The sequence below is a fragment of the Oryzias latipes genome, chromosome 23, assembly GCF_053564925.1.
Source record: "Oryzias latipes strain Hd-rR chromosome 23, Olatipes_Hd-rR_3.1".
NCBI classification, from domain to species: domain Eukaryota; kingdom Metazoa; phylum Chordata; class Actinopteri; order Beloniformes; family Adrianichthyidae; genus Oryzias; species Oryzias latipes.
In genome coordinates, this window is record NC_136259.1 from 11,756,792 (window position 1) to 11,773,915 (window position 17,124).

Genomic DNA, 17,124 nt, shown 5'->3' on the forward strand with positions numbered 1-17,124 from the left:
CGGTTCTTTGGCAACAGGCGCGGGGTCGAATCGGCGAGACAGGGCATCCGGCTTGACGTTCTTGGACCCCGGCCTGTAAGAGATTGTAAAAGAAAAGCGGTCAAAGAACAGTCGCCAACGGGCCTGGCGAGCGTTAAGTCTCTTAGCGTTCCGGATATACTCAAGATTTTTATGGTCCGTCCAGACGATGAAGGGGTGCTCGGCCCCCTCCAACCAATGTCGCCACTCCTCCAGAGCCACCTTGACCGCCAGCAACTCCCGGTTGCCGATATCATAATTGCGTTCCGCTGATGAGAGACGCCGAGACAGGAACGCACAGGGGTGCATCTTCCCATCCTGTTCAGACCGTTGGGACAGGACGGCTCCGATCCCCTCATTGGACGCATCCACCTCCACCACGAACTGCCGGTGTGGGTCAGGCAGGGTAAGCAGCGGAGCCGATGTGAAGTGGCGTTTCAGAGCTCGGAAGGCGGCCTCGGCCGCCGGTGTCCATTGGAACTGCATACGTGGAGACGTGAGGGCATGGAGGGGCGCAGCAATGGAGCTGAAGCCCCGGATAATGCGTCGATAAAAGTTCGCAAACCCCAGAAACTGCTGAAGTTTCTTACGGCTGTCAGGAGACGGCCAGTCCATCACTGCGCTGACCTTGGCAGGATCCATCTCCACTGTTCCTGCAGACACTATGAACCCTAGAAAGGCGACGGTGGAGACATGGAACTGACTCTTCTCTGCCTTAACATAGAGATGATTCTCCAGTAGCCGCTGAAGAACCGCAGAGACATGGGAGACGTGAGAGTCTAGGTCGGGGGAGTAAATAAGGATGTCGTCTAAATAGACGTACACGAATCGGTCCAAGAAGTCTCTGAGTACGTCATTTATCATGGCCTGGAACACGGCGGGAGCGTTGGTGAGCCCAAAAGGCATGACCCGGTATTCATAATGTCCTCTGGGTGTATTGAAACCGGTCTTCCACTCGTCTCCTTCCCTGATCCTGACCAGATGATAGGCGTTACGGAGATCTAGTTTGGTAAACACCTTGGCCTGCTGGAGCTGGTCAAAAACAGAGGACATAAGTGGCAACGGATATCTGTTTTTAATTGTTATATTATTGAGAGCGCTGTAGTCTATGCAGGGTCTGAGGGTCCCATCCTTCTTCCCGACGAAGAAGAAGCCTGCTGCAGCTGCGGATGAGGAAGGACGGATGAGGCCCGCTGCCAGAGAGTCATCGATGTATTTATCCAGAGCCTGACGTTCGGAAGCTGAGACTGGATACAGACGCCCTTTTGGAATAGTGGAACCTGGAACCAGGTTAATGGCACAATCGTAGGGGCGATGAGGTGGAAGACTGAAGACCTCCGCCAGATGATGGTAACACGCGGGTACCTTCTTCAGGTCCGGGGTCTCTGGACCTGAAGCAGGATGAACAGGAACAGGCTTATAGTTCATGTTATTTCGTTTACCTGGGGGTCTGGAACTTTGGTGTTTGTCACAATCTGGCCCCCATTCCAGAATTTTCCCCGTCGACCAGTCCACTCGGGGTCTGTGCTCACACAACCAAGGATACCCCAGGACCAGCTGCCTTGAGGAGCACTCGAATAGGTGAAATGACATGAATTCAGTATGGTTATTTATGGACAGTCGGAGAGGTTCAGAGACGTGGGTGATGTTAAAAAGACCTCTTCCGTGAAGGCCACGGGCCTTGATAGGTCTGTCTAGGAGTTGCGGTTTTAGTCCTAAACCGACTGCCAGCTTCCAGTCCATTAAGCTGACGTCAGCCCCTGAGTCTATGAGTGCTGTGAGAGCTGTGGTGACGTCGTGGTGGGTCACCACTAGGGGCGTGAGGCTCCGTGTGCGTCTGTCTGCAGCGGTGATGTGACTCACCGTCGCAGGGTTCTTCATGGGGCAGGAAAAAACCGAATGACCGTGCTCTCCGCAGTAGAAGCACAAACCCTCCCGCTGGCGGCGCCGTCGTTCCTCCGCCGTAAGTCGCGCACGTCCCACCTGCATGGGTTCGTCACTGCGGTCCGCTGAGGAGCGGTGCGGATCAGCCGTGAAACGAGGGAAATCCCTCCTGTCCGTGAACTCAGCCCCGTGAGAAGACCCGCGCCCTGAGGGTCCGCTGCTGCGTCGGGAAGCCAGCTCACGGATCCGGTTGTCTGTTCGGATGGCCAGACCGATCAGGGAGTCCAGACCCAGAGGTAAGTCCAAAGGTATGAGCTGCTCCTGGATGCGCGGAGCCAAACCCTTGAGGAATACGTCATACAGCGCCACCGAGTTCCACCCGCTTTCGGCCGCTAAGGTGCGAAATCGAATGGCGTAATCACAGACAGAGTCCCCACCTTGGCGTATGCTGGTCAGCTCCCGCGCTTTGTCCCGGCTGGTAGACACCGGATCGAACGTGGTCTGAAGAGCCTCCTGGAATGCAATGAGAGATGAACAGAGCGGAGAGTCACGAGCCCACTCTGCCATGGCCCAAGCACGGGCCCTCCCCGATAAATGGGCTCTTTTATTTCTTGTTGGTAGATCCGACAGCGTTCACAGTGGGAGTTTGTTTTTCTTCCTCTTCCGGACATGTCGCTGGCTTGTCAAAAATATTGATTTGTATAGGTAGAAGTCACAAAAAAGGATGACCAGTCTGATATTCCAGGATGTGTGGAAGAAGTAAAATGATTAAAAATGATTAATTAAATGATTAAAAAGCAAATAAACAGGAAGCAGCAGGAGCAGGGAAAAAAGCGTCTGCACTCTTTTGCAGGGGGAGGAAGCATTTACTGATATTATAGGTGCTAAACAAATGTGTCAGTGTTAATAAGCTTAATAAGATTTATTAACAACCTTTGTTAACAAATTAAGAAGTATTATTTTTGTTTGGGGTTCTAGTAAGACATTTATTAGCATTATAGATGCCTGACACAAGCCTAAGTGTTCATAAGCTTAATAAGTTTTATTAACTAACTTAACAAATTAATAGGCTTTATTAATGTGTCAGATGCTAGTAAGATATCTATTAGCATTATAGATGTCTTGCAAATACCTGAAAGTGTTAATAACATTTAATAACATCTAAAGTCAGACCATTGTCTTCTAAATCCATATTACTAAACTGCTTATAAGCTTTACAAATGTATTAATTAACTTTGTTAATAGTTTATTAATTGTTTTGCAGCACCTCATCTAAAGTGTGGACGTTTTTTAGCACAAACAACCACAAAGCATAAAGATTGTAAAAAGAACTTTATGACATTAAAACAGACTAAACATACACAAATCGTTCTGTAAAAGATATATAATAATTTAATTCAGACAAATATTTTTTTTAAAAACATATATACTGGTGTTGGATGACTAGCATCATAGCTAATAAGGATAAAGTATTAGCATCTATCCTGAGTGAAACATTCATTGCAAATCCCATCACCAGGAGACAATTCTCTGCATTCAATGCCAACTGCATTCAACCACTGTTGCCTTGCTTCAAAGTCCACAAGAAAGTTGCACAAGCCAGTCATTTTTGACGACCGAAAGCAAAAAACCTACAGGAGCCATGCTAAAGCTAACACGCTAACCTGCCCATCTCTGAATAAAGATGGGCATAAAGATGGGCAGGTTAACTAAGGTCACCATTGGCTAATGAATCTGTCAATCAAACTCATCAGCAAAACAGGCGTGCTCACTTTCAGCCAATTGAATGGCCTCTTAGACTTTGCTTTCACACAGGTGACAAAAAAAGCCCCGCCCATCTTTGATTCTGTACCGGTCAGTCGTTAGCGTGTTAGCTTTAGCATGGCTCCTGTAGGTTTATTGTCTTTGTTCTTCAAAAATTACTGGCTTGTGCAACTTTCTTGTGGACTTTGAAGCAAGGCAACAGGGGTTGAATGCATTAGCAGTGAATGCAGAGAATTGTCTTTTGGTGATGGGATTTGCAATGAATGTTTCACTCAGGATAGATGCTAATACTTATCCTTATTAGCTATGATGCTAGTCATCAAACACCAGTATGTTTTTTAAAAAAAAAATATTTGTCTGAATTAAATTATTATATATCTTTTACAGAACGATTTGTGTATGTTTAGTCTGTTTTAATGTCATAAAGTTCTTTTTACAATCTTTATGCTTTGTGGTTGTTTGTGCTAAAAAACGTCCACACTTTAGATGAGGTGCTGCAAAACAATTAATAAACTATTAACAAAGTTACCGTAAATTCCGGGTTATAAAGCGCACCCGATTACAAGCCGCACCCACCTATTTTAACGTGCTTAAATATTTTTGTACATACACAAGCCGCATCAGTATACAAGCCGCTGCCTCGACAAAGTGCGTCCTGACTACCAGAGTGTGCATGGCTCATTACCACACTGTGGGCAGGTACTGGCCTTGTCTCAAGCTCATGTATCTAATAACACCCACATCTGAAACAGCATGCACCTCTATTCTGTTCACAAGTTCCTCAGTTATGGTTTTTTTTATTTGATTTTTTTTTTTTTTTTAACTTATTGACAAACTAGGTATCATACATAAAATTACTAACAGTAACCATATAATCAACATTACATCCCTCAGTTATGATGAGGAAATTTACATCCGCGATCCCCCATTTCCCATGAGTCTTAGGGGCTAAAGGCGGGGCCAACGCCCGGCTCGCCACACTGTTGTTCATGTTTAAGAATGAGCAAGGAGCAGCAGTGCATGGAGGGGTGAAAAGGAACAGCTCTCTTTCCACTTGTGTCGCGGCAGCATTATGGTACTAACGGGGCTGGTTAAAAAACATCAGTAAAATAGCGCGCGCCTCAGCGCGATACGCGCGCCTCAGCGCGGCGCGTTCGTCAGAAGCTTCCTTTCACAACAAACACTTGTTGCTCCCCGGACGCCTCTGCGCTCCGCGCTCGCCAAGCGGGCTCCTTGTCTCCCCTTCCTATCCGAAAAGCTCACACGGCGGCTGTGAGCTTTTCAATGCAAAATTCCGCTCAGTCAGAAACCGTAAAAACGACCAAATGGATTTGTGTTTCCAGTCGTGTCCCGACAAAATAAAGGCTGATGTTATTCACACATATTTACGTGCAGCCAGCCGAGTCACTATGACTCAGAGGTAAATACACTTCTGAGCATGCGCTGTTCTCTCCGTCACGCAGCTGACCGGCATTTCCATTTACTGATGGGGGATTTTTTTACGCTGCTTTTAACGATTGCTTTTAACTTGAAAGCTTTATCATATTGTAGCGGCGATCACGTGCACGTTGGGTCTAATGGCACCAAAGGATTCTGGGATGCGGCCGGGCATGCGTGTTTCTTTTTGTTGAACCATGACTGAAGTGTCTAAGACCTGAAGTGACCTCCATGCTGTTTGGCTGCTCAGAGGTGTGTTAAAAAAAATGACTTGTGCTGGGTGGTGGATGGCGCATACAAAACCAGTCACCGAGCCCGAATGTTCGTACATGGCGGCCGCCAATCAAATCCATAAATTAGCCGCGTCACAGAATAAGCCGCAGGGCTGTGAGCGCAGGAAAAAAGTAGCGGCTTGTAGTCCGGAAATTACGGTAATTAATACATTTGTAAAGCTTATAAGCAGTTTAGTAATATGGATTCAGAAGACAATGGTCTGACCTCAGATGTTAATAAATCTTATTAACACTTTCAGGTATTTGCAAGACATCTATAATGCTAATAAATATCTTACTAGCATCTGACACATTAATAAAGCCTATTAATTTGTTAAGTTAGTTAATAAAACTTATTAAGCTTATTAACACTTAGGCTTGTGTCAGGCGTCAATAATGCTAATAAATATCTTACTAGAACCCCAAACAAAAATAATACTTCTTAATTTGTTAACAAAGGTTGTTAATAAATCTTATTAAACGTATTAACACTGACACATTTGTTTAGCACCTATAATATCAGTAAATGCATCATTAGCATCTTAAAAACATCCTAATAATAATGCTTGTAAATGTGTTAACTAAGTAATTTAATAAACCTTATTAGACTTATTGTACTAATAAATGTCTTACTAACACCCTATAAATTCATTTATAATGCTTGTTAATGTGTTAACAAAGCTTGTGAAGGAATCTTAATATAAAGTGTTACCAAAATAATTTTTAAGATCACAGGAACAATTTAAAAAGCACTATTACATTTTAGAAAACAAAACAAAATTTCAGAAACCAAAACTTAAAAAAGAAAAAAAAGACAAAAACATTTCAGAAAACAAAATTCATTTCCAGGAAAAAAAAAATACAAAAAAAGAAAACATTTCAGAAAAAAATGAAATATTAAAAAATGAAAAACATTTCAGAAAAAAAATGAAATATTAAAAAATGAAAAACATTTCAGAACACAGAATTAATTTCCAGAAAACAAAACGAAATCTTCAAAAAAGGGAAAAAATTTCCAAACCCGGAAGAGGCAGGTACTATGGGACAACGCTGATTGGATGATGATGTTTGTCAATCATTTGAACAGAAAAGTATTTTAAATGAAGCGATGCCAGATTTTTTCGTCCAAACAACAATGTACCATAATAATCCACGTATTTCCCATTTACATATTAAATCACAAATGCAGCATACGGATAATGACCGTTCAAATTATTTTTTGAATATTTCGTCTGAAGCAGAACGGTCACCCGGAAGTAGTTTGTGTGGATGACGTCCGTTCTGCAGGTAAACAATGAAAGGGAAGGACGAAAGGATAAAACGTTAACGTAAACGTTAATCTTTGAATATTAGCGGATATGATGACAGAACGCACGCAGAAATATCAACACCAACCAGGTTTACAAATGTTTCGAAATGTCTGTGAGAGGATTCTGTCTGAAGCAGCAGCTGCGAAGAAACTGGTGTTAGACGGTGCACATCAGGAAATGCAGTACCGTCATCCACAGATAAGGTATGGAGGCACATTTGTTTGATCTAATAAATGTAGCGTTACATGTGATTTCTAGGTGGGTGTTTACAGACAGATCCAAGATCCTTCAGTCATACGTTAATGACAGGTTACCTCATCAGCTGGAGAGGGGGGTCACGTGGGCAGGATTCTCAGACAGGTGTACCAGCCGCATAAATCAGCAAAGCTGTCAGGTAAACTGCAGTAGTTTGTGTCTCAGAATAACATTTATGAATGCTTCTTATTCACACTATTAAGATCTGTGACTTTAGAGTGTGTCAGTGCACAGAAACATGACAGTAAATGACTGGATGTGCACATCATCAGACACGTCCAGGTGTGTAACTAAAGTTGGCAAAGTCTGTAGTCTAAAAAAAATCTTTAAAAAAAAGCATTTTAGTCTTTCAGGCAGGGGAGGAATACCAAATTGTTTTAGAATGTATTTTTTTAAGACTGAAATAATGTATTTTAATCTGAGTTTGGTGTTTTGACACCTCCCTAAAGAATTTGTGGTATAACCCATTTTCTCCTCATTTTGATGAAACTTTTTCCTGAATGAAAGATGAACGGCAGCTGATGTTTTTCTGTCAGGGATTTTTAATTTATTAATTTATTTCTGTCAGGGATTTCAATTGAGCTGGAGTCCAGTGCAGAGGAAGCTGCAAGCATGTACGAGCAGGAACTGGGGTCCCCTTACCTGTGCATCTTCCTCTGGATGTGATGCTGAGCAGCAATGTGGACAAACCTTTCCTGACATGACTCTTTTTGATATAGTTGTTAAGCACAAACAGACTTTTCCCAGATGCATTTTTTCCTCTAATAAATGTGACTGACAGGTACGCTGAGTAAATGCTGAATGTAAACGTAACATTTGATTGAATGCATGAAGAAGCCCATAAAGTAAAATCCACAACTGTTTCTTTGTTTCTGTTATTGAATAACGTATTCATGTTAAGTTTTCAATAAATATACTGCATTGCTATGAAACAAATTTATTTTCATATCCATTATTACAATCCTCACGTCAGCATTCAGTTTTTTCATTGACAAAGAAACATTTCTAAACAACAGCTTTCAAAATCAAACATCAACTTTGTTAATAAAGCTTTAAAACCTAAAATGGTAAACATGGAAAAACTCCTAAATGAAGCAAGTCTAATATGAACATTTTAAACTGGAGTTTTGCTTAAAGGATCATTAAGTTGTTTGGAGTTGTACAAGTGTTTGATGCGATTCCTCATAGATGTGATTTCCAGATCATCAGCCCGACGCTAAAGGCAGGAATTGTGCTTCGTTTTTCACTCCCCACTGCATCATTTACAACTAATCAGGCTTATGCAGCAGGTTAAAGACTTTTTTTTAAAAGGACCTGCAATTTAAAAAAAAAAAAATTAGATATTAAGGTTAAATAATATTTATTAGTTACATTGCACATAAATCATGGTGACTTGCCTGTACACTGCACAATGAAATGAATGACTTTAGTCTTTTTGTATTCCCATGTAGAGCTGCCATCTGTTCTTCTGCAGCACAGACCTTTCTGGAACTTCGCTTTAAGAAACTTCACTTGCAGAAATATCACATGTTAATTCAATTAAGTATTTTATAAACTTTTAAAGTTCATTTTTAAGTGTCAGTATATGTATATACATGGTTCAAAAATATACAATGCACTTTAATATTATTTCCCATAATAACTTGTTTACTGATTTCAAACTTAAAGTCGATTTTTAGCAACACTGATGCCATATATTTACTGTAATTACTGTATAAATCGCAGAATCAGGCTGGCTCGGAGCTTTTTCTCTCATGTTGTCACCGAAAACGGGAACGGCTATCATGTGAAGACGGTTCGTCTCCATCAGGTTCCTTTTGCGCATGCGCAAGATAAAAAAAAAATTATCTTTTCAAAGCAGGACTTTAGTCAACATCCTAAAATTAACATCCTTAGAGACATGTGACTGACAAAAGAAAAGATCACAGAATTGATTCTTACCTGAAGATGATTGACAGCATGAACCTCGCAGCCGTAGACATTAGCGCACAGCGTTCATAGTAAAAGTGCTCACAAACTACTTCCGGGTGATCGTGTGTCAGGCGAAATGTAAAAAAAGAATTTAAAAGTTCATTAACAGTTTGCTGCATTTTTTATTTGATATATAAATGGGAAATACGAAATATTATTATAGTACATTGTTGTTTGGACGATAAAATCCGGCATCGCTTCATTTAAAATACTTTTCAGTTCAAATGATTGACAAACATCATCATCCAATCAGCATTGTCCCATAGTACCTGCCTCTTCCGGTTTGGAAATGTTTTTCATTTTTGAAGATTTCGTTTTGTTTTCAATGAATGTTGAATGCTTTGCACTTCAGGGCCACCGTACGTTGGGACCTCCAAATTGTTACGCCCGTAAATAGTCGAGGCGTGATGAAGAAAGAACGATTTATTTACAGTCGAGAACTTCAACAACAAAAAAAGAACAAAGTAATGAGAAGAACGCATGAACAATAACAGCTGCTGATCCTGATCTGCCCGTTAATTTTCTAACAGCTTTCCTCACAGCTTCTTTCAACTGGTCTCTTCAACTGCCGCCCACATAGGCACGCGGCTTGAACACACAGAACATTTTTTTATGTCGCTACATTCATTTCATTAAAATGCATGGAAGACACAGATGATGTTTAGAGATAAGGTTTATTTATGTTCTACAAAAGAGTTCAGTTCTACAAAAGCATCTGTAATCACGTCTTCATGTCCGGGTACTTGACATCATTCAGAAACTCTTGTCACGGTGCCTCGGTCGGTTGCCTTCCCCCTCCCTACTCTGCTCATTGGAACCAGCTGCCTCTCATCATCTCATCACCTGCTGTCCTTCTTAAGGAGATCCATCCCACCATTCGACGCCAGTCCGTTATACACTCTCCGGTGCTTACGTCTGGCTCAAGGTTAAGTTACGCCTATTCAAGTCTAAGCCTTGAACTTACCTCTTTTGTGCTCCTTCAGGTCCTCCTCACCACGGGTGCAGCTGGTATCCTGTTCTCTCCTCGTCTCCTCCGCTCAGGCCACGAAGTCCCAAGACATTCTGGCGCGAAGCTCTGGTTTCCACGCCACATATACTCACCTCAGGTCCACGCTGTTTTCCGGAACTCTGGGATTGTGAATCCATTAAACTCTTTCACTTGATCTCCTAGCCTGAGTTTACTTCCGGGTTCCAGCATCTGGGTCTGCCTTGTCATCGTCACTATGACAACTCTCCCAGTATGGTGAGCTCTGCTCCTGCTTAGGGAACTGCGTCTGAATGATGGCACTTTAAGAGGTACTTCCTTCTCTCTGTGATCCAGTTTGAAGACTAGCTGTCCCCCAGAAGTCCAAGGAGGGAAAAAATAAATATAAGAATAAACTTAGAGGAACTTTTGTCCCTAGGCAAATAAGTATGTCATGGTTAAGGAGGTGAACCATCAGATTCTCCCCATTTCGACTCTACCCACATACCACATACCCAAAGCTGAGTAAAGGGAAAACAAATTATAAATGTGTAACGTCTTCTTTGTAACAGGCTAAAGTGCATTATTAGTTTAATACTAAATATTATTACAACATAGTTCTGTGTTTACTACACTCAAATTATGCTGCTGACAGACCGATGCGCCCAACACTCAAACTGCAGCTCAGAGCCTTTCTAGCGCCGTTACATTGACCTAGTATTAAAACTGGACCCTTTTGCTGCACAAATTGCGTTCGGTTTGAACGTAGCTTAGGAGTACCTCAGTGTCTTTATACTGACAATCAAGTTTCAAGTGGTTATGGTTGTTCTGTTGTTAACAGAGAAAAAAAGTAAAGGTTTCCTTGACCCCTTAATGCTGATTGAGGCAAATATGCCTGAAACTGCTGCTGATACGCATTAACTGAAAGCAAATTCATTACTTTTCTTACCAATTCAAAATAAAATCAGGCGTTAATGACATCCATAATGCTGGTAATAGCATTATTTAAAAAAAAAAATTCATTCGTTACTTTTTAATTGCGTCTTTTGTTCTTTTTTCTTTGCCTAGTCACTGTTTAACTTTAACAATTGTGGATGTGACAAATCTCAAGCTTTGATTGTAGGAACTACACAGAACCAGTGTTGTGCCCCGCAGAACTCCGCAATAAGTCAGATCCAACTTTTTATTTAGAGTTTGGTTCCCAAAGCTACCCTTTGTAAGGTATCAAAGGAACAGTAAAACATTTGTCATCACATTTCTAAAAAAAATTAAAAAAAATCAATTGCATGGTTGCCACAAATACACTCAAAAAAAGTTGTCCAATGAACATATAAAAAAATATTGAAAGGATTTCCACGTAATAAAATAGCTTTCATTGAACAATAAGCAGTTTTGTTAGTGTAACTCAATATGTTCACGTTCAACCTGATCAACTCTATGTGAAGGAGATGTGTTTCACTTCCTGAGGCAAATGGTGGTCACACCAGATACTGACTGGTTGTCTGGGTCCCCTGACCCCCTCAATAAAACAAAACTGAAGATTTCTGAGTGGCCTTTTCTTGTGGCAAGTCTAAGGCACACCTGTGCAATAATCATGCTGTCTAATCAGCATTTTGACATGGCACACCTGTGAGGTGGGATGGATTGTCTTGGCAAAGGAGAAGTGCTCACTATCACAGATTTAGACAGATTTGTGAACAATATTTCAGAGAACTGGTTATTTTGTGTATGTGGAAAATGTTTCACATCTTTGAGTTCATACCATAAAAAATGGGAGCAATAACAAAAGTGTTGCGTTTATATTTTTGTTCAGTGTATATTCGGTTGCTGAGTATTTGGTGCATAACTATCGTTAGTACACAGAAAATTCCTTCTTCCTGTTAATACAGCTTTATCTGATTTGTTAAGGCAAGAAACGATAGCTTGGCAATGGATCTTCTTTTACCTTTTTAAATTATCTTTTACCTGGGTCATGGGTACCAAGACTCTTCTCAGCTTCTGTCACTGTAAACCACCTTTCTTGGCATACACCTTCAAGAGATGAGGAGGCAGAGCATCCAATTCCATGAAGAACTTTGAGTGCAGCTGGACTGTTGTGATTCTCTGGAACTCTGTATTCAACTTTTAAAAAATCCAAACACAAAGAAAACAAAGTAACAACATTTCCCAATTGATGAGCTCCACAGCCTTTCCCAAAAAAAGTTTTATTCCTTTCATTCATTCATTCATTTTCTTAACCGTTTTATCCCTTTCGGGGTCACGGGGCTGCCGGAGCCTATCCCGGCCACTTGTGGGCGAAGGCAGGGGGGACACCCTGAACAAGTCGCCAGTTTGTTGCAGGGTAGAATGTCCTCACTCACACATCCATTCACTCTCGCACTCACACCTATGGTCAATTTAGAGTTGCCAATTAACCTATGAAGCATGTTTTTAGATGGTGGGAGGAAGCCGGAGACCCCGGAGAGAACCCACGCATGCACGGGGAGAACATGCAAACTCCACACAGAAAGGTCCCCCATTGATGTTCTGTTTTTCATGTCCCCCAGCCGGGACTTGAACCGGGGGCCTTCTTGCTGTGAGGCAAGAGCGCTAACCACTGCGCCACCGTGCAGCCCTTGAAAACTTGATTAATGAAAACATTCTTGGGCGAAAGCATTTGCCAAGAATGTTTTCATTAATCAAGTTTTATTCCTTCAAAACTTAATTTGCTTACCTGACGCACGCTGAGGACTGCTGGACACCTTGTTTTGAAATCAGGAATCATGGGTGCCTCTACGACAACCTCCTGCCTTCTATGTGAAAAGGACTTCTCCATCATTGATGACACATTGACGTAATTGTTTTGCTGACCTTCCAATTTGCAAATCTTACAGAATAGGAAGAGGAACTTTATTATTTTTTCACAACTCCAAAACAGCGGCTGGCCGCGCATGTATGCGCTCCACCACTCACACATACTGCCCCCCCTCCCTTCCTGCAGCTCAGACACACTGGTTTTAGCTTACACTCACAAGTGCTCACTCCCCCTCCCTTTCTGCATCGCGTAATTTCAGACACACCGGTTTTGCCATGCAGGCGCACACACACTCGCTCATTGCTCCTCCCTTTCGCAGTCCCACAACAATACATTAGGCACACCGCCTCCTGGGGCGCTCCGCACATTTTGGAGAAAATTTAAGACTTTTAAATGCGGCTTATGGTCGTGAAAATACCGTACGTCTGAACAATCTTTTTTTCTGAAAAACCTTAAAAGACGACAACGCTGCTGAAGTCCGGCAGCATGCAAAACGAAGAAAAAAAAACCCTGTAAGCAAGGATTTTGAAAATATGAATTTATCGCAACCGGTGTTTCAAACACACCGAGCAGATACAAGAATACTGCCCCCAGCCCCTACCCCCGCCCCTGCAAGGCTTACCCGGTCCGCCACCACAAAAGAGAAAAACTCTAATTTAAGACTGCGCTTGTCACTGGTGATCCAGATTAAAAAAACTCTATATTTTGAGATCAACTTACAAATATGAAAAAAAAAGTTTAAAAAAAACGCTTTATCACTTGTGAAGGACACAAATTACAAATAAGATATACAGTTGTGAAAAATTGACAAATAAATAACAAAAAATAATAATACACTATGGAAAGTTTATTTTAAACAGATAGTCATTCCTTTAGAACTTATATAAAGTAGTAAAAAAGCCTACGTGAGTCATTGCACTGTAGCTAGCTTACCCTGCGTGCACATGCTAACGGTCGTAAATATATAGACAAACTCTGTCAATCATATTCACTAACACATTTAAATGTTGGTAAAACTTATAAATGAACCATAGCAGCATTTTAACACAAGATACCGAAAGCATTCACGAGGATTCACAAGGATTGTTTTCAGCTTACCTGTTCAGTGCTCAGGATCCGTGAAAAGTGAAACTGTTTCCAACTTCTTCCCTCCCTTTATGCGTCTTCTGGTTTTGAGTTTTTAAATTTAATAAATATGAAACTAAGCAAAATCACGGGAGTATAACATGAATTTAATATGTTTACAATAAAAACACATTTTGTTTTGTACATATTAAATAAAACATTTTCATTTGATGGACAATGTGTTAATTTCCTTTTTTTGAGTGACCTTTTAAGATCAAGAAATGACTGATCTTCTTCACAAATCAAGTATTCTAATTCAGAAATACTGCCAAGTTGAAATTTGCCCCTTGGACCATATTTAATATAAATATATACTGTAACATAATGGCTAAACCCTAAAGTCAAAAATTTATTATTTCTGATTAAATAGCAGCTTCAGTTCTTGTGTACTTTGGTTTTGCTAGAAATCTGACATTCATACATATTTTTAATGACTGACGGGACATTTAGTGTACTTAATATGTACTTAATGCACGGACAGATGCAAAGATGGACATGAGGCGTGCCTGAGTGGAAGGATCAGTCAAGGACAAAGCAAAAGGTCAGTTAAAAGTGCCACCATTATCCTCCAATTAAATTTAATGCCCATATTAAGGACCTTTGGCTGTCTGGGATGCAGAAATTGAAAAATGAGAGATATGGGTCCTCAAGCATGCTCCCCTTCAGGACGCACACACTGCATACTCCTTAATCAAGGCAACAGCAGCTGTAAGCACCATTTGAAAGGACACATTTTGCAAGGAAAATATCATTACCAACTTTACAATTTCATGCATCAGTGCTGTTAGCATGTCTGCAGAAGATAGCAGGTCATAGATGACGGGTAAGGGGCTTCAAACTCAAAATTAGAAACTCATGAGTGAGGAAAAGGAAAGACAGTCCTCCCACTTTATTGAATCAGTATTGTACATTAGTAACTGCAACTGTGAAAAACCTTCTCTTTTCAAATTAAATAGAACGGCCATATAATAAATGAATTTGTTCAGAAGAAAAACATGCAAATCTGCATTCTGTGTAAACATAATATTTCATCTAACAGCTATACTTCAATAGACAGTTAAACAACACTGGTTCAGGACTGCTAAAGTAATGCTCCCATGGTTAGTGTAGACTGTCATGGTTTTGAGTTTGTTGTCTTGTTTTTCGTCTTAGTTCTTGTTCTGTCTTGTTTTCTGTTTCCTGTTTTATTTTGAAAGGTCCTGTCTTGTCTTGTTTCTTGAGTTTTACTTCCTTTGGTCCCCATCAGCCCTGATCGTGTCCACCTGTGTCTTGTCTGTCCTGTCTGTATTTAAGTCTTGTCTTTGCCTTCCTCCTGTGCTGGTTCATTACCTCTGTTATGGTGTTCATGCCTTCTAGTTCCATGTTCCTCGCCACGTCAAGTAAGTTTTGTTTTGTTCCGAAAACCTGCTCTGCAGCGCTTTGTGTTTGGTTTTTGTTAATTAAATCCTCTAGTCTCTGATCCGCGTGCCTCCGCTTCTGCTTCTGGGTCCAACCGGCTCTCGAGCCACCCCTTCACATGACATAGACCTCAGTAACAAAGAAATAAACTGTGGCTGAAGGCAAGTAATCTTATGTCGGTCTTTTTAGAAAGCTATTAGGAAAAAAGCCAAAAGAAACCATTTGTTTGTTCATTTACAATGAAAGGGTGATTGTCTACATGATTATTATATTGGAATTCAAACAATTATGCTCACAAAATTGAACTTGTGATGCCTGAAATCCCACTCCAATCATCTTTTGATCTATTTAAAGCATTCCCAGTGGTCTTTTAATTAGGACTATGCTGTTCTTAGCCAAAAAACACTGTCTTTTTTTAGTAAATACAGTAGTTTCTGCAGAGAAACTTCCGCAGAAGCTCATTAGAAATTCACCTCTGAGTTGGGGGGCTGATGGCTTAGATTAAGCTGGCCCTCTTTAACACTTTCTCGCTTGTTTACAGACTTCTCTCATGGTTGCCTTTTATAGCAAAGCATCTCCAGGATCGCTGCTGTTGAAGTTTTGACCAGTTCGTTAGTTTCTGTGATAGTTTTAGTATGTATTACCCTCAATACTTCATTCACAGTTTCCAGGAGACTTTCTAGTGGCATTTAACTTGAGTGTTGTAAGTGGTATCAGGTTCATTCATGCAATGAACTAAAGTCAATTGATATCTTGCTCAGTTTGATGCCATAAATTTTGGTTAAGATCCAAATTTCTGGTTGGGAGTTTGGTATATCCTGACCTTTTAGCTCTCACTTGCTGTAGAATGTGTGCTGTACCTGTAGCTGCTCCTAAGTGCTTTAATATGATCAGGAAAAAGCCACGCTCCGACTGCTGATCTTTTGGTTGTTTATTTTCACGTAACCAAACAAATCACTGTGAAAAACTAAAGAAAAACAAATTACACCTTTCAGAATACACGTATACAAAGATTTACAAAATTACAATCTATTGAAACAATCTTACCGTGTGTCCTCTGATCACATTTTAAGGAGTGGCTTTTCCATTTCAAAGTCTTTGCTCTATGCTCTGTTCCGTCTTCTCTCAGCTTGTTCTCTGCTTTCTTTCTTATAACGCTAATGCTCCATCACACTCTTTATGATCAAACGCATGGACAGCCCATGCACAGTTATTGACATTTTAACCCAAAAGCAGGTTTTTCTTGTAACCTGTCATGAGGTCCCAAAACCCTTTGGTAAGAGCCACAGTATAAAGTTACCTCCAGGCTATGTTGCAACAAAAGTCTTTTGTCGGAGACTACATGGTATTATTTAAAGGGTTTGTAGGATCAGAGTGACGTCAAAGCTCCATTGCCAAAAACATCTTTGAAAACACCATTTAGGGAGAAAAGTGGAGGTCAGGTTTACATGATCTTGAAGCAATGACGTGTTGTCAAAGTTTCCTCTCTTTTAGGAATTTAACGCTCTTAGCAGAGTTTAAACATGCAATTCCAAGCTGTGTGCAATTTTCTATTTCTGCAGATAGATATTTGGTGGCTTGCAACTTCTGACTGACGCATCGCGGTATGCAGCAACCCGGACCGGGCCTCGGGGATCACCGCTAAAGCCCCATCAGGATCAGACGAGCGTCTGGATCTCCCCGCGTCCTCGCGGGCTCCAGCCTCTTCCTCCCGCCGTCGGATCCTGAAGGAAGCCGTCCGCTTCCATTCCAGCAAGGCTCGGACCTCGCCGCCGCAGATGAACCACCGGCCGCAAGGTGAGGCCGCCGCTGCCGCTGTCGTCACGCAGGTACCTGTCGGCTCTGCACCTGCGCCCGCGTCTCCTCCACTGTTCACCCCGACAACGGCGATAATCGGGGACTCCATAATACGGAAGGTCCGCTTCTTTAACG

At 41.4% G+C, this 17,124-nt stretch overlaps 1 long non-coding RNA gene across 1 annotated transcript; it reads left to right on the forward strand.

The window, feature by feature from the left end:
* Window positions 1-8,668: 8,668 nt before the first annotated feature.
* Window positions 8,669-10,074, forward strand: LOC144989419 (uncharacterized). Its single transcript, XR_013653570.1, has 2 exons — window positions 8,669-9,816; window positions 9,895-10,074. It is a non-coding gene; the product is annotated as an uncharacterized LOC144989419 (long non-coding RNA).
* The last annotated feature ends 7,050 nt before the right edge of the window (window positions 10,075-17,124 follow it).